The sequence below is a fragment of the Lissotriton helveticus genome, chromosome 10, assembly GCF_964261635.1.
Source record: "Lissotriton helveticus chromosome 10, aLisHel1.1, whole genome shotgun sequence".
In the NCBI taxonomy this organism is placed as follows: Eukaryota; Metazoa; Chordata; class Amphibia; order Caudata; family Salamandridae; genus Lissotriton; species Lissotriton helveticus.
In genome coordinates, this window is record NC_136071.1 from 674,619,886 (window position 1) to 674,645,753 (window position 25,868).

Consider the following 25,868-nt stretch of genomic DNA (forward strand, 5'->3'; position numbering starts at 1 on the left):
TCCGTGACATATTAGCGACCTAGATTGATACAGTGTACAATTTATTTCTATCTCCATTAGTTGTTTGTTTGAAATTTAAGATTAGCTGGGGCTACCCAATAAACAGAGGCACTGGCTCAGTATCTTATGTGCCTATAATGTGTAAAGGAACATTCATTAAACCTGATATTTTTCAAAGATAGATTTTTGTTTTCAGACAGTACAGTTCGGTAACAGTGAACAAGGTTTGTCTCTTTCTGTTTCCCAGTTGTGCTCTCTAAAATAATATATTAACTTTGAAAAATATCTAATCAAATATATTGACTTTACACACAGCAGGAGCAGAAGAACATAGTGGTAATTTTTCTGTATGTCACAGCAGCATTTTAGGACTATAGCATAATATTCCATAATCTCTCCAGGTGTCAATTTCCCACAATATTCACATGAATCTAAAAAAAATGTGTTAGTCTCCATTACCAATGACCTAAACAAATAGTTGATATATTTAGGGCTCAACTGTGGAGAAGTGTGGCTCAATGGTTAGAGCGGCAGACCCTGATGCAGAGGTCTAGCCCGGGACCAGGGTTCAATTCCCTGCCTCGGCGGGTCTTGGGCTCAAAAATTCCACTGACCTGATAATTCTCGCCTCGGTGCCTATTCCAATCATGGAGTCCCACTCTGCAACTCTGGGCAATAGCTTGCTTAATCTCCACAACGCTAAGGATGCCTAGCCTCCACCTTGGGGGTGCCCAGGAGTGGACACCTCACAGGGAAAGCCAGGATGGGTTCCACAGCGGTATTCGTACAAGCGCCTTGAGACCCTTGCGGGTGAGTAGTGCGCTGTACAAGTATCAATTTACTATTTTTAACTGGTTCACTTCCCCAACTCTAGTCACACCTATAATTAGAACCGATTAAAATGTCCTCGGACCCAATAAGATATCACGCCATAGATGCCACAGCCAGCCAACAATTTGCTGGTGAATCTCATGGTGCCCAATGTGCACATAATAATCAAGCTAACAAATAAGAAACTATTTGTCAAATATTAAAGTTTAGATATTCAACCACTACATAGAGTAAAGGACTTCAAAGCAGTTTTCAGATTACTCGAACCTCGTGATTCAAAAAATTGTTAACTTTAGACCCAGCCAAACGGCTTAGAGAACCATAGGTGCATATTCTCAAGGAGAAATCGCCGAGTTATCTGCACTTTATCGCAGCCAAAGTCTCAATAAATTTACTGCCCCATTCACAAGCTGGTGCAAACAGCCCATATCACCAGTTTTCCGGTGATAGCATCCTCAAAAAACATCGCCAAGGATGACCCCGGCAACTATCACTAATGAGATGCGGAGTAGGCATTCCCGAGCAAAAACCCCGACAACACTCCACCTCAACATTCTCTACGACCAGCCGGATCGGCGATAAGATCACAAAACGTGCGATAAGGCACGGTAGCAGCAGGAAATTAACACCTGCTCGGACCTGGTGCAAAGCCAGAATACAAACTGCAGCATAAAGGAGCCCAGTCCAGAGACACACCTGAAGAGCAACAGATGCCAAGGAGCTACTGACCATGCAGCTCTGAGCTCCAACAGGGACACGACCACCATGCAACCATCCCCGGACCCCCCCCCCTAAACCGCCCCCCCGGGCCACACCCTAGGCACCCCTCACCTCCCCGGACCAAGAGATTGCACATCAACGTCACAAAATCATGAACAAAATCATTCGCATGATGCCGCAGAATCACAACAACTAACAGTCATGTGAGGACAGAAAATCAGAATGAATCATTCACCATTGAAAGGCCAAACCAAATATCACAATCAAATTTCTCACTAAACAACTATTTGGAAGAGTCATGGCGGGTTCATCCCTGGACAATCTGTAAGTGACAGCCTGTAAAACAATATCCCAGATAAGAAGGTGTGTCAAGCACACATCAAAGGAGAGAGAGAGAGAGAGAGAGAGAGAGAGAGAGAGAGACTGGTAAGGAGCGCAAGGACAATCGGGCCCTAGGCTCATACATACCAACTGGTGGGTGTGTTTCGCAATTAGTGCACCCTAAATCTAAGGCCTGGCAACAATTTCAGCGTGAAGACCACATCACACTTCAGAAATGCAAGCAGTAGTCAGACTAAAATTAGGCATGAAAGCTCCTTTATCTCAATACACAAGGCGGAAGGACATCCGTACCTCCAACCTTGGTCTTCAATGCGACCGGCACCCCCTGAGTGGGATACCATACCAGACTCTGGTGACTCTCACACCACAAACTGCGCTAATAAAAGACCAACGTGTCCACACCCCACACTTGTCCCTGATCTGACTACACCTGCATGGCATGCCCCTAACACATTGGCAAAAAACAACCAATACGTCCAGACATTGAACACACATACTACTCATTGCTCTGAGGTGTGGCTTATCGTCCACAGAACTGCTGCCGGTCTGAGGAGTGCCGGTGGTACGAGACAACAAATGCAATGGCAGTGAATCCTGGGCACATGCACAACCCCAGTCACGTGGAACTGTACCCGGCACAAATGCTTCATCTGTTGGGAGCTCTGCAAATGGCAATTTTGAGAATCAGTTACCGTCTGAGTTTCTGGCTTGTGTACGTCACATGCGTCCAGCCCTGGTTCCACTGTCGATCATGCACATTCGAGTGGCCCATTGAGGTCTACCTATCCAACAAAACGGTAGCTGAACTTGATTATGACTTGCGTGTGCGCCCCCTTTTGGTCCACGAACAGGAGTGCAACCAGGATACCCGGGCATGGGATGCCTTGATATGTGGTGTCTGTGTCTGCAGCAGTGGATGGGAGATTGCACGAGGTGGCAGAGTCAGTAAGGTGGTCGATGGATGCAGGAAGCTCAGCGATGCTGGTACTCCTGGATCTGTCGGCCGCCTTCGACGCGGTCGATCACACCAGGCTCTTGATGCGACTGGCTGAGACAGGCATCTGTGACAAAGCACTGGGGTGGCTACATTCGTATCTGTCTCAGAGAGCACAGAAGGTGGCACTAGGGAATGTCTCTTCAACACCCAAAGTCATCAGCTGTGGCGTTCCGCAAGGGTCGGCACTCAGCCCCCTCTTGTTCAACATCTACCTCGCTCCTCTCTTTACGTTGATTGCCAACTGGGGTGTCAAGGCAATTTCTTATGCCGATGACACCCAGTTGGTATTTCCGTACTCAGAGGTGTCGCAGGAGTCCTTCTCGAACTTCAAGGGCTGTCTTCAAGATGTGGCCTGTTGGATGAACGCGAACAAATTAAAACTAAACGCCAATAAAACTGAGGTGATTTTTTTTGGTAAAGGCCCCCCTCCTCCCTCAGAGCTGTGGTGGCCAGCGGAGATGGGACAAGCGCCTTCACCTAGCCTCACGGCAAAAAATCGGGGAGTGCGGTGGGATGACAGCTTGTCCTTTACCTCGCATATTCAACAGGTAGTCGGTTGTTGTTTGAGTAAGCTGAGGAATCTCCGTAAGATCCTGAGACTTCTCCCTGTGAGCTGTCGGAAAACAGTAATCCATACCACAGTATCATCTAGGCTGGATTACGCTAACGGACTTTATCTGGGCTTACCTAAATACCTGATTCAAAAACTTCAGTTGGTCCAAAATGCGGCTGCGAGACTGTTATTGCGGATTCCTTTTAAGCACTCAGTCTCTCCGTATTTGCGAACACTGCACTGGCTGCCAGTTGCCAACAGAATCAAATTTAAGGCACTTATGTTGGCCTTTAGATCTCTGTTTGGCACCTGTCCTAAGTATCTGAAAACTCGGCTCCCGAGATATGTCCAGGCCCGTACGCTTCGTTCCAATTGCCGAGTTCAACTTATCATCCCACGAGCAAAAAAGGCTCGATTGGGGGGCGAACGTTTTCGGCAAATGTCACTACGCTATGGAACACCTTGCCCCCAGCAATTCAGCAAGCCCCCTCTGAACTTTGCTTCAAACGGTTGTTAAAAACTTGGCTTTTTTCCCAACCACGCTAAGCTCCCGTGTTTCAACCTTCCTGGTCAACTGTGTTCTTCCTAGCGCCGGGACACCTCCTCGTGAGGTAGCTGTTCGCGCTTTACAAAATGCTCTATTATTATTATTATTATTATCATGTGCAGTGACCACATCAAGGCGCTCCCCTATTGGGCTGTGTTGCGGATTGGTGAAATTGCATGGTCGGAGCACATCTGTCCGGATCAGTTAACAGATTGGCTCTCCCTTGTGTTCCTTGAACTCGAGAACGACATACTTCTGGAACTGATTGCCTCTGAAGCAGCCCTCACATTCATGGGCGAGTAACTACTTTCCCGCAGCCACAACTGATTGACACGCAGAGCACAGGTCACAACACTGTGCTGCATCATGGAGGAATGGTTCATAAGACAGGACAACAGTGGACATGTCTGCATTTGCCTGGATTCAGAATGCATGTGCGTGGAACTACGTGTGTGTACACACACCTGTGCAAGGTGCTGCAGCCCCATGGACAGAGACGCACAGCGTTGTCTGGTAAAGTTCCTAAATCTGACATACTGCTGGAGGGAGACTACACACATTGCAATGTAGAACGACATGTGACCTTGTAGGTTCCTTTCACCTTCTCACTGTCAGCATAGCACACAGTCGGCGCAGTCTGGTGGTACAGCTCCATGCACATCCCATGGGCTGTAAGTCGTGTCCGCTGACACGGGGCTATGAGCAGACGTCAAACATCACATATTCAACCAGCAAGGCATGGTGGGCTAAGACCTTTGCCAATCGTAAGGATATGTGTTCATTCTTGCATCCCCATTTCTTGCACCTCGACATGTTCCCCTTCTGCCGGTAAGTGTCTTCAGCATTTGTCTGCCTGTTGTGGCACATTACGTGCCCTTACTGACACGCAAATGCTAATAAAGTCTACGCAACTTCACCAGGGTACAACTGTGATGAGTGTTGATTGTTGTAACACATTGTGTGCCTCAATGAGCATTGTCCCTCCACAGTGAGGGACAGACTGCCCCTGGTACATAGGTGGTGAATCCCTATTGGCAGCCCCACCTCTGTGACCCAGACATTGTGTTTGGGATAGTTGCTGGTAGACCTGTGCTCATACGTGTCTGCAGCAATGTTAGTATGGTGTCCCACTCCTTGCCATGTGGATCAATATGATCCATTGAAACAGACTGTGTCCACACTGATGTGTGTGAGTAGGTCATGCAACGAAATGTTCTGTGGCCACATGTGATGGGGGACACTACTTCATGCGGGCTACCGATTCTGACATTTACACACACAGCCCTATACAATACATGGACGTGGGGTACGTTGGGGGATGCAAGATTGTTGTTCATGGGCAATAAAGCCACAGATAGTTCACACCTTCGCAATTCATCTAATTGGCCATGTGGGTAAGGGTTAAACATGCCCATTGAAGACATTTACAAGGGTCTACCTTTTTGTGCAATCAATGTCCCTTGTTTAATCCATACTTGTACACATGAGGGATTATCGACATGATACATCTGTGTGATTTGGAATGTTTTATTCACATTCTGGGTAGTGTCGGAGCTGGAGGGGAACAGGGCCAGTTCAGGACCACATTACGTGGTTGCACAGTGGTAGGGCATCCAGAGTGCTTGGGGGAATGCAAGGTTAATATGAAGAGGAAGAGTTCAGTCCGCAGCCGGATTGCTGTGTCATTGGTACAAGAGCAGATATGGCAGTCCATATCGGGGTCAAGGTGAATGTTGCAATGTGTTCCGGCGGACAGTGGGAGGTGTTGTTCCAGGGCATGATGCATAGGGCTGAACCAGGCAGGGACAGGCTATGTGGTGGGTACATATGCTACTGCCTCTTTCCTCACACAGTGATTACCCTCCACATCTTACTCCTCTGAGACGTCTTCTGTGTCTGGAGTGTCAGGTGTGTGTGGTGGTGTTATGGCTGCATCACTGTGGGGCACTGACACATCAGGGTGCGAAGGTGATAGGGCTGCATCACTGTGTGCCAAATGACACATCAGGGGGCGGAGAAGTGTGTGTCGAAGTTCCGGCATCAGTTATCTGGGACAGGCTCTGTGGCAGCAATGGCAAGATGAGGATCAGCAAGGCCTGAAAGATCCCAGCCACGTCTCGCTGGTGTTTAGCCGTGGCTGCCTGACTTCCAGCCTGAATCCACTCCACGGTCTCCATTGTCCTCCACATCTGTGCTAACTCCGTGCTGTCATCACTGGAGCCTGTCTGACTACACAGTTCTTGTATCCGTGAAATGGCCCCAGCGAGGTCAACCAAAGATTGTAGGTCAGCATGGTGCAGGCAGTGGGTGTCCATTAGGGACTGTAAGTGGTCCCTGATGGGACTCAGACACCCACATATGGCATCCAGTTTTGCTGCCACGAGTTCGAAATCCACCAGCAGCTGATCAGCCATCATCTCCTGGCACACTAACACACAGCGTTGGAAATCCATGTATTTTATTTATTTATTTATTTATGTTAGTGTTTTATAGAGCACAAACTTGACCTGTGAGGGTATCAGAGCACTTTACAAGATATACAGAGGTGTACAAAGAAAGTCTAAAGTGCAGAAATATACAGAACTATACAAAAGGATGGTGAGGCGCAGGGGTGTAGGGAACATAGGGGAAAAGGGGGATACAAATGTATGATTGCAATCATGGTTATTCTCTGCTGGGAGAGTTGGTGATCTGGGGAAGAAGCGATAGTCTTAGATTCATCAGGCTTTTGGCCAGGCATGGCAGGCATTATACGAGGAATTTACCCATGAGGAAAGTTTTGGCCTCCTTCTTTAAATGTGCTAGAGAAGGGATTCTTCTGATGGCGGGTGGGAAAGAGTTCCAGATTCTTGGTGCTGCCTCGGTGAACGCCCTATTGTAGGTTCTTTTTTTCGGAGTAAGAGTTTACTCGCGGACCAGGAGTTCCTGCTTCCTTCAGATACCACTAGTTTCTGTGCCAGATATGCAGAGGAGTTTGAGTATAGAGCCTTGTGTGTAATGCATGCCAGTTTCAACTGAATTCTGGCCTCTAGAGGGAGCCAGTTCAGCGCTTTCATATGTGGAGAGATGTGGTCGAATTTCCTGGTGCCGGTGAGTAGTCTGGCAGCCGCTTTGAGGCAAGCTTTTAAGGGTGCTAGGGAGATCTTGGGTAGACCAGTGAGGGTGGAACAACCATATTCCAGTATGGAGATGACTGGTGCTTGAACTGCCATTTTTAAGTCAGGAGCATCAATGAAAGGTTTCAGCTGCCATAGGTAGCTCAGGTGGAATATAGCTGCTTTAGCCATCGAGTTGATGTGGTCTCGCATGTTCAGGTTACAGTCTAGGATTATGTCCAGGGATTTGGCAGAGCCCTCAATGGTCGGTGGGCAGTTTAGGGCTGTGATGGCCTTGATCCACATCTGAATCTCAGGGTTGACCCCAATTCCGATCAGAAATATTCTTTTTTTGAATTGAGGATGTGCTTGTTGTAGGAGCTTCTCGCCTGGCGGAGAGGTTTTAGATGCGTAGCAGAGGGGTGTTGTCTCCAGTTTCTTTCATATTGCCGTAGGGATCTCCTCTCCATGTTGAGGGAACCAGTGAACCAGGGGTTCCTGTCTTTGACTTGTGTTCTTTTTAGCTTTAGAGGGGCAAGGTCATCCAGAATGATTGATATAGTTGACGAGTTATGGTCATTTAGGTCGCTGACCTTGGTTATGTGCGAAGGTCAGATTTGCAGCAAGCCTCCAGTTCCATAAGGTCGAGGTTCTTAGTGTCCCTGATCCAGTGTTTGGGAATCATCGGTTGCGCTGTCTTAGTCTTGCGGGTCCCAGGTAAAATGAAGGAGATGGAGTGATGGTCAGACCAGTCACATGGGTCTATGGAGATGAGCTTGACTGAAGACTCCTTAGAAATGATCCAGTCAAGGAGTGCCCCTTTTGAGTGAGTTGGCAGAGACCAGGCTTGAGTCAGGGCTTGGTCAGTTAGGAGGTCTTTGATAGCGTTGACGTAGGGATTTTTAGTGTCATTCCAGTGGAGGTTGAAATCACCCAGGAAAATCTCTTTGGCATTGGAGGAAATCTTAGTTCTGATGATTTCCAAGAGGTGATCGGTAAAAGAGTCGTTGGAGCCTGGAGGGTGGTAAAAAAAGTGCAAGTTACAGAGATGTAATGAGTTGCTGCAAATGGAGAGTGCCAGGTATTCGCAGGAGTCAGTGGTATCCGCCAAGCGTTCAGTGACAAGGAGGGAGGATCAGTAGATGCAGGCAATGCCTCCTCCTTTCTTGTTGGAATGTCTATCCAGTCTGGCAATATTGTAGTTGGGAGAGACTAATAAGTCCAGGCAAGGGGAGGAGTATTAATTGAGCCAAGATTCTGTTAGTATAGTTAGGTCTAAGTTTTTGTTCAGGATGAGGTCAGCAATATTAGCGGCATGCTTGACTGCTGAACGGCAATTAATTAAGAGACCAGATAAGGGGGGTTCTGGGGGGGTGTCAGGGGTCTGGACGGTCAGGACTACAGGCGCAAAGTTGCTTTTTATAACACTTTTGTTATGGAGGGTAGGTGGCCTGTTGGGGTTGATGGTGACCCTGCTGATGAGGTGACCAGGACTCGCATCTAGTGGACAAGGGATGGCTTGAGCAGAGTTGTGGTCTTGGAGGATGGCTAGGATTTCATTTCCCGTAAGGTCTAGAGAATTAGAAGTAGCGGTGGTAGAGGTGTAGGAGAGTGCGAGGGCTCGGGATTCCTCCTCTGAGAGGTTGTTTGCACTGGCGAAGATGTCTCAGAGGTAGCTGAAGTGGATGCTTGGGAGGCTCGGTGATTGTGGGGGGGGGGCGGTATGAGGTGACTTGAGGTTAGCAAGGGAGAGCTCGGCCATGTGAAGGAGGTTCATAAGGTCCTGAATGGAGTTATGGATGCTCTGGGTTAGTTTAGTCGCTCTGGAGTGCATGTGTCAGTCTTGGTGTCCTGTGGGCCAGACATGGTGGTGTGTGCTTCCTGCTGTGTGGTCTGTACAGGGGGTGGGCTCACCGCAATGCAGCTGGCCTGCCCTGCTCCTGGGGATGGGGTGCGGAGGCTGTCCACGAGCCGTTGGAGGGTGTCTGGGCAAATGTGCAAGGTGTCCTCTTCATCATCACTGTAGAGATGTGGGGTCTGCTCTGCAGGAGGTATTGATTGTCCCTCTGCAATTTAAGGGGGAGATGCAGGTTAACCTTGTGTTCCATGTATGTTCACACTTTGTACAAGTTTACATACAGACTGCATGGCAATGTACATTGTGACTGTTTTGGAGGAGCTGGCTATTTGATGAGAGATAGTGGACATTTCGACTACATGACAGATTTGAGGTTGTACTCGTACATTATCATTAAGGCTTCCTGTTTTCCGTTTTTACGGATTTTTACAGATAAATACAGACAGAAAACAATATATTTTCTGTCTGCATTTTATGTTTATGTGGATAAATATAGAAAAGGGTGCTTCTTTAAGTGAACCTCTGTGCTGTCTTCCATGAATTATAGCCCAACAGCTGAACAGCTGGCAGCATGGGATATGAAAAAACAGGATGAAATTTATTTAAAGAAGGGCATATGTGACCATACATTTGTGGTATAATGCTAATATTTATCAGTGGATGTATTTTATGTAATATTTGGCAGCCTAAATAGCTAAAACATGACAGACATCAAAGTATGAGTATGTGTTGATCAGTTAAGTAAATATGGAAATGTACAGTTTTACAACTTAATTTTTACGCAAAACACAAAATAAATATGGATAAATACAGATAAAATAGCAAAAAAATGAATATGGATAAATACAGACGGATATGTTAAAAAAATAAACACCATAAAACCGGAAGCCCTAATTATCATCTCACAGTGTCATGCAATGCCAGATGTGATTGGCCAGTTTCTATGTACAAGAGGCACCAGTTGTGTCCACTGTTCTGTAGTGAAAGTGTTGCACTTTGTACCACATTGTCGTCAATGTCGATGTGCTGTGATTGCTATGTGTGTGTGCTGCATAGTGGGAGAGTCGCCCCTGCAGCTCTGATTTGGCAGCTTTTACCTTTGAGTCGGTGTGCCTTTGACTTGTGTGCTTTTTGGGTGCTGTGATGTTTGCGACTTGGGTCATTTGTGCTCTTGGACTTATTTTTTACTCTTGTGCATTGTTTTTCTGAAGATGTGTTTTTGACATGATGGGTTGTAGGTGCACGTGGAGCCGCAATTATATTAAAACAACTGATGGAGGCAATCAAAATACAATCCAACCCATATACCAGCTTCAATGTAATTTCTATGTGGACTGTGTATTTACAATTATTTACAAACCGTAGTTTTGCAGTGGCAGTAGACAAGATAATCCCCTGGAGGAACAAGTCCAGTCTTGCGTTCAAGTAAAATAATTTAGGGGTATATTTACAAAAAAAATTCAGAGTGCAGTGCACTGTCAAATTTAGCAATGCCATGCTCTGATATTTATTAAACACAGGGATGAGTCGTATTCACAAGAATACAGCGCACCTGTGTATTTCCCCGAGCGCTGGCGCAGAGAAAGCTGCCTAGCGCCAGCACAGACACCCTACCGCCATGTTGCAAGGGTGCCTGCGTAGCAAGCGTGATTGTTTATGTGGAGGAAGGGACACCTTCTTGCACTTAAAAATAATTCATGGCGATTTTCTCTTTCTATGTGTGCTGCAGAATGCGGCACACATAGAAAGAGCAAAAAACGAGGAGAAACTAAAAATTACTCATCGTATCACCATGCTAAGACCAGGTATTCCCTGGTGTTACTTTTTGGCGCTGCCTTAGCCTTGTAAATTTGGGGCAGAGTCAAAAAGCAATGGGTGGTGCAGTGGAACACCCACTGCAACACCCACTGCATGCCCCTTGCATGCCCCTTTGCCGCAGAGGACTGTGGTGGATAGGGGCATATTTACAAGGCAGCATTAAGCCATGTTAAGTAGCTTAGAGCCACTTTGTAAATATGGGAAATGGCGCTATGTCACTCGAGTGTCAAAAAAAGTGACGCTCCAATGGCAAATCAGGCTTGTAAATATGCCTGTAAGGTTGGTAAACAATTGTTACAATGCACAAATAGAAATGTTTTAAAAAAATATTCTGAATAGGGGCATGGATATATATCACCTATTCTGAACTGCAGTCTGCATGCTATCCTTACCATTTCCATTCATCTAGTGTTGATCAGCAGATATTTCATGTCCCCCAAAGGAGGTCTGTATTTCTTTCTGGTGGTTGACGTAAGGAATGGGTGGAAAAGGCCCAAGATAAACAGACCGGAAAAGACTAGTCAGAAGAGATGCAACATAAGCAAGTATTGCTATAGGCCTCCATGACTCCAATCACAACCCACACTTGGGTGCAGGAGGGCCTAGTCACAAACTGCATTCTGCAGAATGCACAGTAGTGATACCATAGTATTTCTCATATTTAAAAAAAATGATATTCACAAACCTGAGGGCAGAGACTTACACCTTCCATATCTGTTCAGTGAGGAGAGCTCTGCCAAGGTGGTGGAGATCTCTACTACATCGCTCCACAGGTCAGTACACGTTTCAGTAGTAAATGAGAGAGGAACCAGGTGGAGTGATGAAAATAGACCTGGGAAAAATGTATCAAAAAGTCACACAACACAGCAAGACAGTTTGCTGAACTGCATTGGGTGAAAGGGAGAGAGCAGAAACGCACTATATCTACGAAGATATGATGCCTTCCTGCTCTCTCCCTGTGCTGGAGCCCGGAGTGCTGCCTAGAGCCAACGCAGTCACCCTTGTGCCATGGCGCAAGAATGCCTGTGTAAGAGGCAAAACTGTTTTTGTGCAGGAAGCTACACCTTCCTGTACATAAACAATCTCTTGAGGCATTTTCCTCTTTCTGTGAATACAGCACATATCGAAAACAGAAATTATGAGGAGAAATAATTATATATCTCCTCGTTACACCTCTGTTGGGAAAGCATACCATTTTGACACAATCTCAAGTTTACTAACTGTGTAAGTCTGGGATTGCGTCAAAATCCATGGGTGCCACAACCATGGATGACTGCTTGAGAGGTGAGCTTCTCCAACCACGGCTATAACATATGTGGTTCTGCTGAGTACAACCAACAACCTGTTGTTACTGTGTTGTTACTATGCAAGTCATGCCCCAGATGCAATGATTTTCCCTCTTACTGCCTCTGGAGACTGCTGGTGGCCCACTGAATGAGGGGAGGAAGGTGGTAAAGCCTGAGGCCTGGCTCACTGAGACTGCTGTGCAGCCATGGTGATCCTGCTGCGGCAGCCCTCTGGAGAGGGGGCCCTGTCTGCATTGGGTGGGTACTGCCTCTCCCTTCTGGATTCCTTATGTTTGCTGATGTGAAACCTGCCTCACTCACTGCTCCTCCTGAGACTGCTTTAAGCCTGTCCTCGTGGCACTAATGATGCTTCACGAGGCCTCGCTGTCCACCATGAGCAGATGAGGCCCCTGCCCGTCAATCGGGCATGATTTCATTGGGTGTTGATCCTGCTGTGTTGGTCGAATGAGGCTGTTAGCAACTGGATGCTCGTCTGTTGTGGTCTTGCCTGTGACAGCACTTGGGACTGTGGCAGGCATCCCTGTGTGAAACTAGGGATTTTCTGGGGGGGGGGGGGGGGGCTTTGTGGCCCAAAGCTTCTTGGTCAGCCAATGGACCCCTCCTCTTGGCCATGGCCAGTCGCGGCCCCTGATGAGGTTAGGCGGGTGGGCTAGACTTCATTGTGGGAGCTGATCCTGTAGTGTCAGTTGGTTGCGGATTGGCTGTTGGGGGCTCAGCTGTGCAGTGCCTCACTGTGCAACCTGCAGATCTTTGACGTACCTTGAAGGTCAGCTGCCTACTGGTGGTCTATCCCATTTCGTAGGACCCTACTTGCGATCTGACAGGTATCCTTGCCACCGTCAGATGGGTGAACATGTTCCTTTGGGGTCCCCAAGCCTATTCAGCTTACACATCTACTGCACAGCCTATAGCCATTTGGAACTCTATTTTGCAGACTCTGTTGGGACCCCCCAGTTGATATTTCCTAGAACTGGTTTGTCCACTGCTGACTCTCCAGATTGTGACACTCACCTATCTATGACCGGGCTACTCCACCCGTAATCCTCTACATTGGTTTACTCTCGTGCTTGCATCTTTCCTGAACCCTCCCCTGAGACCATGGGTAACACAGACAATAAGGCCATCTACTTACTAGAGGATCATCTTCTCTTGTAGGGTGGCCCAACGAGGAACCTATCAGTGTTCCTTGCTGCCGTCATGTGGGTGAGCGTGTACGCCTGGGGCCTCCAAGCCTATTTAGAATGCCCATCTTCTGCAAAATCTGTAGCTGCTTGGAACCCTATTTTGCAGACTGGGTAAGGTCCTGAGTGATAAGTCCTGCCTGAATTACCTGCGGCTGCCCCTGCGGACTGCGATGACTGTCTCGCCCTAGCAATAAACATGCTATTCTTCAGAGGTCACATTGTTTTGCTCCCTTGCGCACATCTTTCTGGACCCCCATACTGCGAACATGGGTAAAACAGACAATAAGCAACCCAAGCTTGCATTCGACAAGAAGCGGCTGACTACTAGGCCTGAGGGCTCTTGTGAAACTGCTCTCCAGGAGTGTAGCATCACAGCCCTGCTTTGTGACCTGAAGGATGGTCTGTGCACTATTGATGGTAAAATCAACACCCTGACACAGCATATGGATTGCTTTTACACAATATGGACAAACAAGATGCAAGACTTACACTAGCTGAAAAAGCGCATCATTGAAGAGTTACATGGTCAAGTGTTCGCATATCACAATGCTCCACAGAACGAGATGCCCACCATAAAGGTAAAGAATGAAGATCTACCGGGCTGATCGTGGTGGAATAATGTCCGCATTGTAGGGGTTGCAGAATCTTCTGGCAGTGGTAATAAGGAGACCTTCATGGAGAACATGTTGCTTGCTCAGTTTGACTGGGATGCATTCTCCAGCATCTTAAATGTTGAGGGGGCACCCCCATGTTGGCACCAATCCCATTACCATGACAGAATCCTAGACCCATCATACTCCGCCTGCTGAATTATAGAGATCTTGACCAGGTCCTTCGGCTCAACAGGACGCAACCAGACCTTCCCTATGATGGTGCCCCCATGGACTTTTACCCCGATTTTATGCTGGCCGTCCAGGAGGTGCGGTGCTCGTTCACACACATGAAGCAGCCTTTATGAGCTCTAGTTGTTCGGTAGTACATGCTTTACCAGGTCCAAGTTTGATCTACTGGCAAGTTGTGAACCCTTGTCTGTGCTATGTCACTGTGTTCTAATGTATAATTTCCAGTCTTCTTTTGTATGTTTATCACTGCTATTTTTATTGAGGTTTATTCCTGTGGCAGAGCCACTAGTGCTGCTTTGAACTGAAGATGGCCTTCAGCCCTGGCTGGCTATGCTCTTTTTTGCCCCCATGCATTGGGTGCATACAACCCCTCAATAGGATTGTCTTGACTGGTAAAAGTATTCTCCTTTTGTTTGGGTTGGGTGGGGAACTGGCAAGCTATTGAGGTTGGCATGGGAGGGGGTCGCACAGGATATGCAACTAAGAGTTTATTTTTTTAGTTTAAGTCCTACTTCCATTTTTATGTTGACCAAAATTGTGGGACATTCCTAATATCATCTTCTATCTCTGTCTGGTTCACAGTTCAACAGACCTTGTGGGTTATAATGGGTATACATGGTCTGTCTGCTTAGCTGGAATGTCCTTGGCATTTTTGACCTGCGCAAATCTAGATGGGTGTTGGCTTACTTCGATAGGCACAGAGTTTATATTTTCTTTATACAGGAGACGCACATATCCCCTGCGAACCATCCGAAGTTTGCCTCGGTCTGGATGGGTTATCGTTATTTTGCCTCCTGCTCCACATATTGACGTGGAGTGGTCATCCTGATTTAAAAAAAAAAAAAATTATCCTGATGAAGGTCATTACTGACAGTGCGGTGGGTGTTCTTCTTTGGCAGGTACAATCAATGTTCAGCCTTTACTGCTTGTCGATGACCCTGACTTCTTTGATGACATCCTGATTAAATGTAGCAAGTATAAAGACTGGCCTATGAGGAGAAAAAAGGGGAAAAAATGTATGGCTGGATACAAGGGAATACCTATTCTTAGTATATCCCACTAAAGTGCTTCAATTGCCTTGCGTCATCGTACGTGATGCTAGAGTAACACAAGGTCTTTGTAAATCTGGGCCTGGGTGTTTACTACTAAGGAACATTTTAGGGAGGGATGTAGGGATGGACATGCTAATATAAACATGCACACACAAGAGAGTAAAGACATTGCTGTTCACAAATCATGCTTCTGAAGTTACTACAATCACAAAGGTGTCAAAACAGATACAAATGAACTCCAGCCCAGCCATGGAGTAGGTGAAACTCTACACATGGTAATAAGTCCTGGATACAAGTAATTGGAGGCAGGATATTTATTCGTTGTTCATCAGGAATAAATCATCAAACCCTCCTGCAGCAGCACACACACCAACCCTCCTCCATCCAACTCCCAAAAAGCCTCTCTCCCACATTCTGCCTATTATATCCCCAACCTTCTGATTCTACTCCTGGTGACATAACCAGGCCTCAAACATGGAATGTAAAAGAAAGTTGATAGAACATTGCACACCTTCCCCCTTCATATTGCAAACATAACACAACTGTTAGGTATTTAAAAAAGTAATTAAAAAAATGCAAAAGAAAAGATGGAACAAAATAGGCTTAAAGGATGCAACATGGGATGACCCAGAAAATAGAAAAGCTACACGGTCAGTTCATTTACAAAAGACACACTATTGCATCACATATTCATCATGCCACTTGGGCTTAGTTAGAGATCTCTTGTGAGTATCAGCCCCAACAACTGAACCACCAGTGGAGAACTTATCCCCCCACTCATTATGAATAGGTGCATTCTCAGTTTTTAGAAGTCTTGAGACCCTCCACACATCACCAGAATCCAGAACAACCACATTTTTCCTCACATCACAAATCAAGAAAGACCCATAAATTTTGACCCTCCTTTTTCTCACAAACCCAGATTTCCTCACAAACACTTTATCACCCCTTTTTCAAACGCCAACACATACACCATTCTTGACATCAAACCATTTTTTATATCTGTACTGATGTTCTAATCTGCGGTGATTGATTACATCTTCAGAGCACATCTTTCCCACCTCGGTACTCAAATTTTTCCATGCTGGGATCAGCTTGAAATGAGATCTCCTGTCTCTCAATGACGCAAAAAGTGAGACTGATGTTATCACATTGGGAGTGATCCAATGAGCCCAGCAAGTTTCACTCAAAACCTCTTGTAGTGAGGTCTTATTAAGTAAAGCACTTTGAGCACAACTTTTCACAACCCTGTTCATACTTCAGCAAGGCCATTTGCCTGATTAAAGAGCTGTTTTGAAATGAATAATTGAGAGATGACCCAAAAAAACTGACATTTCTTGAGATGCACATTTCACCCCATTATCTGTGGCCAAGCTTTTAGGTATACCCTCCTGTGAAAATTCCTCCTTAAAAGATTCAATTGCTGCTCTGGTATTAATGAGAGAAACACATCTTGTCACCACCATTTAGATGTATAATCCACCAAAAGCATCACAAACCGTTCATTTTGGTTGAACAACTCAAAGAGACCAGCAATGTCCAATGCCAGCTTGGTCCATGGTTCAACTGGAATTCCAACAGAAGATAAGGGAGCAGTGTGGGTAATTTTTGATTTATTATTGTTAGCACACTGCCAACAGATCTTGACCATCCCCTCCACTTCTTGGTCCATTCTTGGCCACCAGTACCATTCACGCAATCTGATGCAGCATAATTTGATAATACGCTGCGGATAAATCTATAATACTAAAAATCCTAGCATCTTTGATTGACGCCAAAGTCTCTGACATATTGGGCAATGGTTGCCTGTCAATCCAAATATATTTGTTAAACCCTCTTAAGTCAATACACATGCAGCTCACACTTTCTCCATTCTTGGATGCCAAAACCACTGGAGCTAACCATTCTGAACATTCAATCTCCTCGATCACACCATTGTTTTTCAATTTGTTAAGTTCTTGCTGAGGTGCTGACCACTTCATGTGAGGAGCCCTCCTTACATTAGAAACAAAGGGTGTAGCATTAGCCTTAAGCAGAATTTTGTGCTTGAAATTCCTCAACAAGCCTAGGTCTTTGCTAAACGCCTTCAGAAATTCAGTGACAATGTATACAGGAGATCCCACTTCACCAATTACCATCACCTTATCCTTGGCATTAGGGTTCAAGGTTATTCCCATGTCTCTTTGGTTTGGCCACCCTAATAAGTTGTCACCTCTTCTGGCTACATACACCTTCCCCACTGTTTCACGCTCCTCAAACTGTATCTGCATACCATGATATCCCAAAACATCAATCTTCTTGCCACCATAACCCACAATATTTATGTTCTTGTAAGCTTATTTCCTCCACTCCGAACAACGTATCCCAATCCTTGTCCACAATTATAGTATACGGGGATCCAGAATCTGCCAGCACAGACACATTCTACCCATTAAATGCTAGTACGCATTCCGGCATTTCAATGGGACCTGCGTCAACTTCCCCATCACTCATCACGCTCATCATAAATTTATTCTCCTCATGAATCACTTGGTTCACATTTTGTTTTAAAAACGCACCTCTGCACACACGTGCCTAGTGACCCTTTTTGTCAGACTTGTTACAAGTCAGAAGCGTAGCATAACAGTTTTGGCTATTAGACATATGCCTATCGCTACCACACTGAAAGCATTTCATCACCCCACTTTTGGGATCCTCTTGGAATTGTTTTTTTCCTTACACTAGTCTCCTTATATTTAATGCTCTTCTTAACCTTTGAACTCTCCTTCGCCTCATTTACAGGTTTCTCTAACACCAGAGTACTATGTTCCTTCTTCTCTTCTCTCATTTCACACACCCACATGCTAGTGTTCTCCATTGCTTCCACCAATGATATTGCATTAATCAAACAAGGATTCTTTGAAAGCAATTTTTCCTGAACCTCGGAATTATTGGAACATCTCACGATTTGGTCTCAAACCAAGGAATCAGATAAGTGATGAAATTCACACGTGCGAGCCAAGTTTTTCAAGGCCGCTACGTAACTACCAATCTTTTCCTGTTTCTTTTACACTCTATTAAAAAATGTGTGCCTTTCTAACACAACATTCACACGTGATCCAAATTATGTTTCCAGCCTCATAACTGACATGTCATAAATGTTGCCAGGTTCTCCTTCCCCCTCTCCATCCCAATTTTATCAAGACTCTCATAAACATTCCTGCCCTCAATACCCAAATTGTGCTGTAAAATTGCTTGTTTCCGAGTCACAGAGAATTTCTCACCTCCCAAGTCAATAAGATAAGAGTAAAAAATTAATTTCCTTTGTTTCCATGGTAGCACAGGGTCTCCTTTATCCGAAAGGAAATGAGGAGGTTTGGATGTAGTAGACATGTTGAAACGAATTCACTGGAAACAAATAATATCCGACAAGTACTTGTGATAAGACAAGAGATAAGAATGAGAACAAAGACACTGCCAACTTTTAGATGTAAAAGATGTCAATGTGCCAATTCCCAAAATATAACTTGAACCAAATCTTTCAAATCTAGACCAGATGTGCCAGTCACTGTAGAACACAGGTGAGACACTATTTAAGGTGTGCCAATCACCCTGTAATCGATGCCTTGTGTAATATGTGTCTTGAGAAATATAAATTCCCACACTGTACCTTGATACCAGAAAGAAATCTCTCTCAGGTTGTTCCGACATGATCTGAATAATGTATATTTGCACCGCTCCTTTTGAATGCTCGATAGAAATCTCACTCACACGCTCCAGCTTGCTTGCTCAGTAAGAATGCTGAAACGCCAACTCCACTGTTTCTATGATGTAATGACAGGGCCGGACTGGCCGTAGCGGACACCGGGCAATCCCCCGGTGCGCCGCACGGGTGGGGTACCAGTTTGGGGCCCCTGGGGGCCGTTTTTGTTACAGGGCCGTTTTTGCAGCATAGCTGCAAAATCGGTCCTATAACAAAATCGGAAGAAAAACGGCCTTGGCAAAGAGCTTGGCGGCACCCACAACCCCCGGGGGCCGTCCTAGCACTTTGCCGGACCGGTTTTGGTTCCCAGTCTGGCCCTGTGTAATGAGATACACCCAAGATGGCTGCCGTCATACGTAAGGTTGCCGCTACGCGCATCACATCATCTTCTCCTTCCGGGAGTGGAACAACCTCAGAATGTGGCTATGTTCCGTCCCAGAAGTGCTCCTCTACCTAGAACTTTACGTCATCATTCGCTGAGTGGTCGTGAAGCCAGAGGGATTCACTGACCATTCTCATGTACTCCAGGTTTGATTTGTTGATCATCGTGACGGCTCAGCTTGGACTAAGACATGGTCCACCAATAGCAACAGCGCACTCGGGCTCTGATGTTCACGGGTGATTCAAGCTCAGAAGCCAATCTTAGGTGAGTAGCGAAGATTGTTGTTTGCATGCTTGGTTCCAAATTGTTCAGAGCGATACAGGTTTGATGTCTCAACTCATTGCCAGTAATAAGTCCTGGACACAAGTAAGTGGAGGCAGGATATTTATTTGTTTTTCGTTCAGGAACATATCATCAAACCCTACGGCAGCAGCAAAAACACCAACCATCCTCCATCCAACACCAAACCGTCTTTCTCTCCCACATTCTGCCCATGATATCCCCAACCTTATATTTCTATTCTGGGTGACATAACCAGGCCACTCACCGGTGCAGCAGCGCACTTCCAAACACAACAACGGAGGTAGAGAAATAAAATTAAACTGATGAGGAACTAATGTAACATTTTTAAAAATAATTAAAAAATATAATTAAAAAATATATGAGCGTTAAACAACTTGTATATCATTTTTAATATAATTTTATTAGAAATAACTTTAAAAAAATCATTTGAAATATTTCAACACATAACCCCTAATAAACTTAATTAAATATTAAATAAAAATACAAATGCTAGTGACAGTGGGAAATTATTTTAAAATTATTTTTTAAACATATTTCTAAAGTAGGTTAATACATTTAAATGTACTAACTATTTAATACACATTACATTCGATGAGTTATTGTGCTATAATGTGATATTTTATTAGCTCTAGGTTAATATAAATTATTTTTGATTAGTTTACATTTAAAATATATGTTAACTTTTTTTGTATTTTTTTTTTAGATTAATATACTTTTATAATTTTCACAATAATTTTCTGTGGATAGATCTCCATCAAGTTGGCAAAATCGCCACCTCCGTGTGTCAAATTACTGGTGGTAACTTTCCATTCTTAACTTCTGTTGTAATTTATATGTGTACATTAATCTTTATAAACCAGGCCCACAATGTTAATGTGGAAAAGGACAATATGTCCGCGTACATAATGTCCACGGACAATATGTCACACAGTTATACGATCAGAGAAACTGTACATTAAAAGGAGAAAAAAATATTTAAGTAGACAGCAGGTGAATTTAATTCAACTTCTAACAAAACTATCCTGTCAGTAACATATAGCTGTCCTGACTTTGGGGATTATTCAAAAGGTGCAGAACAGGTTCTGTTAATACTTAATTACCTTCAACTGCCCCTACATATCATTGCCTCTTATTGCGAGAGTGGGTAGGGATGAGGAAGCAGGAATGTTCATTGGTGGTGTTCAGATTCTGAGTCTTCGATTCTTGTCCCTTACTCACTGTTACTTGTTTCAGTCATGTCCCTGTTTGTTTACAGGTTCCCTTTCTAGACTTTCAGTGTTCCTATTTCAACTGACTTTGAATTCAGTCGTTTTTATTCTTAAATCTGATTCTGCTTTTCCCTGAGCCCAGTTCCTGTTTTCACAGTTTCTTGCTCTATTCGCAATTGTTCTGTTTTGTTGTTGTGTGGGTGCCTTGATTTTAATTCCTGAGGGTGCCAGTGAGAATCTGAGGCTTGCTGCCTTTTTCACACAGCTACAGCCAGCACACTTCTCCAACTAATGCCCCTAGGTGTGTTCCCAGACTTTGTGAGAGTAGTTGCTTCTTGCCTTTTCTATTATCCTTCCCTCTCAGAGAGAGACTCACAAGAAGCATACAAACTATCATTTAGGATAGGTCATCTATTGTGCTTCTGTTTGTCATCATTCCTTTTTAGAGGTTATTGCTGGGTAAATATCTTATTTGTATAGTTTTGTCTTTCCAGGCATTACACAGTTTTTTTTCTTTCATTTTAACATTTTATTGCATACTTCTCAGGTTACACTGCCATTTGCCAACAACCCTGAGGCCGGCGGCTCATCTGTCCGGGTGAAAATACACAGCTTTATCTGCCAACAACCCATAGGGCAGGCAGCGGAGGTCGACCAGTATGCATTCTATCTTTGAAAAACAAACTGCAATGCAATCAGTTACATCTAAACATTGGAGATAGCTTAAACCTATACCCCCCTCCCCCCTGCCTGTCTGTCAAATCAAGAGGCAAGCCCCTTCAATACAATTTTAATCAATCTGCCATGTCGGTCATACCCAAACAGTCTGCGCATAATCAACAGTTTACATCCCATTTAGCCTATGCACAGTGGTAGCCCATGCCCTACTTTCAACCATTTTGCCATTAGCGCCTGGTTAGACAGGTATGTCCGCCACCACACTTATCCTAGTCCCTCTGTAGGTCTGTTCCACGCAAGCGCAACCAGTTAGCAAAAGGGTTCCCATATGTCAGATGGTCTAGATTTGCTTGGCATTAGTTCCCAGAAGATGTACAATTGATCCTTGCATTATGTGACGGCCCTGACCCATTCAGCTATCGCAGGAGGGTTACAGTGGATGGCCACCTGTCTTTTCGCTAGCAACAGCATCATGGCCGCGAGTTTGCGGTGTTCTTATGGAATTTCCTGCACATACCCTAACAGCGCCATCATCGACGTTGCTGGTAGTGATAGCTCGGTGAAAGGTGTTCCAGCTGAGAGCAGCAGCACTGCCATTGTTTGTCAGTAATTGTTAAAGCAGCATCTTGTTCCCATTCCGCTTTGGAAGTAGTGTAGGTGATTGGAGAAGGCATTACCCAGTTTAATTCAATGGTCCTATTACCATATTGCTCCAGTCCACAGATGCTGTCTCGTTTCTTTCCTTCCCACCTTTCAGGTATCGTCTTGTGTATACTGAACACTTCCTCCAGAATGCCAATGTCCTCGCAGAGGTCAGACTCTCCTTGTTTGGAAGGTTCAGTCTCAATCTCCACGGAGTTCCTGACAACTGTCATTATGAAGCTCTTAATAATATTACACAACATTGAAAGTTACTTTCAAGGAATGTGCCTAATAGCATTATAGACATAAAAATGAAGCTGAAGGTCACTGAAATTAATTTAATATCACAAATGATTTAAAAGGTGGCAATCACGTCACAGACACTCAATTTCTCATGGACAAACATACTGTAAAACTACAGGCATTTTGGCAAAAAATTAGGAGCTGGAGTACTCATTAAAAAAGAATTGACAAAGCCAATGAATGGGTCGCCACGGTGCACGCCTAATGGCTTTGCTAGTGCATTATTTTTATAATCAGATGTACCAATGTATGGGCACACAAGCCAGCCACCGTGGACTGTTTTTTCCTACAGCTTGAGTAAAAGCATTTGTAAATGGTCACCGTGCATGCCCACACATGCGTGCACAAAGCATACCAACATGTCAGCGGAGTATTGGCGCATACTTGTACATTCGTATACGCAGGCGGCTTTGGAATTGTTTGAGAACTATTCAAACACGACCACCTATTACTAAGTAAGAAATAATTTATTGTACAGTTATTTAAAACAGTTACAAGGAAAGATTCCAAATGGACGTGTCAATAAGAAAATGAGTGGCCAAGGTAAAACATACGATAAAATCATTTACATGTTCCCATTAGCCTAGATAATGAGCAGATATAAAAAGTTGCCGTTGACGATTACATCACTGAGGGGAACTTACATAACCATAACTCAACAGAGGAAAGCTGAGATGTTCCCAACCTCAGGATCAATCTCAGGATTAAAGATTACCATAGGCAGTATGGGTTGCTTCACCGGATATTGGTTACTTAACAATAGTTCGAATGAACAAAGTGACAGTACATTACAATTCTACTGATCAACATCAGAAAGCTTATAAATGGAGTGTACACTAGCATGCAGAGTGGAGCACCCCACTGTTTCCCCATCACCGCAACTCCAGCCGGATGTTGGAAATTATTGGTGATTAACAGTTTGCAAAATACAGGCATTCAGTGGAGTAGTCTTATATTTAGCATCACCTACTGTGCCCGGTGTTAGTCAGAAGCAGCCTCTAGCAACTTTTTTTGCGTGCTGCATGAATTTCATAAATCTGGCTGCAAGTTAGGGCGACTGCAGCAAGAGGCAGGCAGCAATTGCTTCCCTGCATGATCTTATTTGATATTGTAAAAAACCAGGCACAGCCAATAACGTCTCTGGGCCAGTAAAGGCTCGCAAATACAAATAATGTGCATTAAGGACACAGTTGCAGACCCACAAAGTATACAGGCCCATTCTGTTGTTCTAGTTATACACCCAAAGTGATACTCTTTGAGAGGAAATATACAACTCCTCAATTGTAATTATATTTTTTTTATATATATATAGATTATCCAGAAAGCTTGTAATGATAACTGCATTGTATTGGACTGGAGCAGTACTTATAAAGACAATTTTGTTAATGGCTTTAAATTTTGCCTGTTTCATCATGATTCTATCTAGTGTTTTAGGTGTCAGGGCAGTTTCCCCAGAGATCCTCTGCCTTCAAGATTTAGATTGAAGTTCTCAAGTATTTATGCCATTTTAATTTTTCACCTGAAATAATTTGCCAGATTGTATTTTTCAGTGCTCCACTAGTTGCATTCTTCGCTTCCAAGCTATATAATAAGAAGCGCACTTTTAGCATCAGGTTTGCCTATGTAACTTTAATTCTAACCGCAAACAGGATGCTGGTGAAGAGTTTGGAAGGGCAAATACTGAGTGGAAGCATTTATTTTGCGCCTTGTCCGGCCAAGTCTCAAGGTGGTCTCTAAAAGTCAACGCTTCTATATCAAGGTTGGTATAAGCTTGATACTAAATACCTTACTGGTCACCAACAAGTTGAGTCCGGTGAATGTTTTGAGAAGCTTGCAGAATGTCAACGTCAATGTCAGTGCGAACTTGGCGTTAGGTGATCAGAAAAGCTTCCTTTGTTATTGAGGCAAACATGCAGATACTTTATTGTTCATACTCTCTCAAGCTTCCTTTTGCGCAAATACCATGCTCTTTTATAATGGAACTTACACCTTATTACTAAGATCTTACTTTTGGCGCGGTTGATTTGGATGTTGTTTATCTCACAAAAGACCTCCAAGGCAGCCAAAGAATGCTGGAGACCAATCTGTGTATTGTAAAAGATAATGGCATCATCAGCCTATTGAAGAAGTCGAATTTATAGTGATAGGTTCTTTTTTCTGTCAGCCATGTACAGATTGAAGAGTAGGAGAGCCAGGATACATCCTTGTTTAATCCCCCTTGATGTTTCCATCTTACCCGTCGTGACCCAGTTGGACGAGATTCATATTGTCACCCACATTTGTGTGTAGAGACTGATAATGGGAGTTAGCAAGGGAGCCGGCAATCCCCAATTTAGCAGTTTTGCCTAAAATAGGCCTCTCTTCAAGCATTCTAAGGAAGTGGAAAAGCCTATGAAAGTTGTGAAGAGAAGAGGAGTACTTTTCTTCACTGTTGCTTCCGACTGGACAGTCACTGCTGTCAGATTGTCTTTGGCTCCGCATCTTTTTCGGAAGCCCGTCTGGGTACCTGATATCGGATCTTTTGCCATTGCCCATTGTTCCATCTCTTTAGGAAGAACATTTGGAAAATCTTTTCCATCAACGTCCAACAAGGCTATGAGCATGAGATTTTCCTCCTGTCTCTGGCTCCCTTCTTGTGAATGGGAATTAGGGTGGATACTCTCCAACTGTCTGTAATGATGTTAAACAGCAAGCCGTTCTTGAATGATGACATCAGGTCCACCCATTTGTGACTGGCAGCTTTAAATATATTTGTTGGCAGCCCGTTTGGCACTGGTGCACCAGAGGAGCGCATTTACTTGATTCCACTCAGCACTGCGCCATTGACTTGATTCCACCAAGCACTGTGCCATAGTTTAGGCTTAACGCTTCAAGCTCGATGACTTGACTGCAAACAGCATCAAGCTCGATGACTTGACTGCAAACAGCATCCTGGCATGTATGCTCTACCAGATCTGGTACCTCTTCTGCCGCATATAGGGAAGCTATGTATCTAGACCATGTTCCTACTGTAATGTTGCAGTGTCCTGGAGTCTTATTTAGCCTCAGCAATCAGCGGACAATGTGTGTGGGTTTGAAGATTTTGAAGCATCAAAGAGTTTTACTCATTGATTCTCCTACCAATGCTGTTTGAACTCCCAGAGCTTTTTCCTGTACTGTGTCCTGATTTGAAGTAGGGTCATTCTAACATGTTTGTTTGAGCAATCACAAGCCAGTTGTCTTGCTGTAATGTTTAACTTTCTTTTCCACAGTCTAACTTTTTCACCTACTTGCAAAAGTATAGTAGGGTGAATATTTCGCATTAGAGTGGGCTCTCGCAATTGAATGAAGTTCTGGACAGTCCTGATGGCTATGTGCCAGCTATTTTCCAAACCACTGAACTCAATCGAAATCCTTCAGAGCCAACATTTGAGTTTCTCACACTCATCCGCATGATACTGTGGATTCCATTGGATTATGTTGAC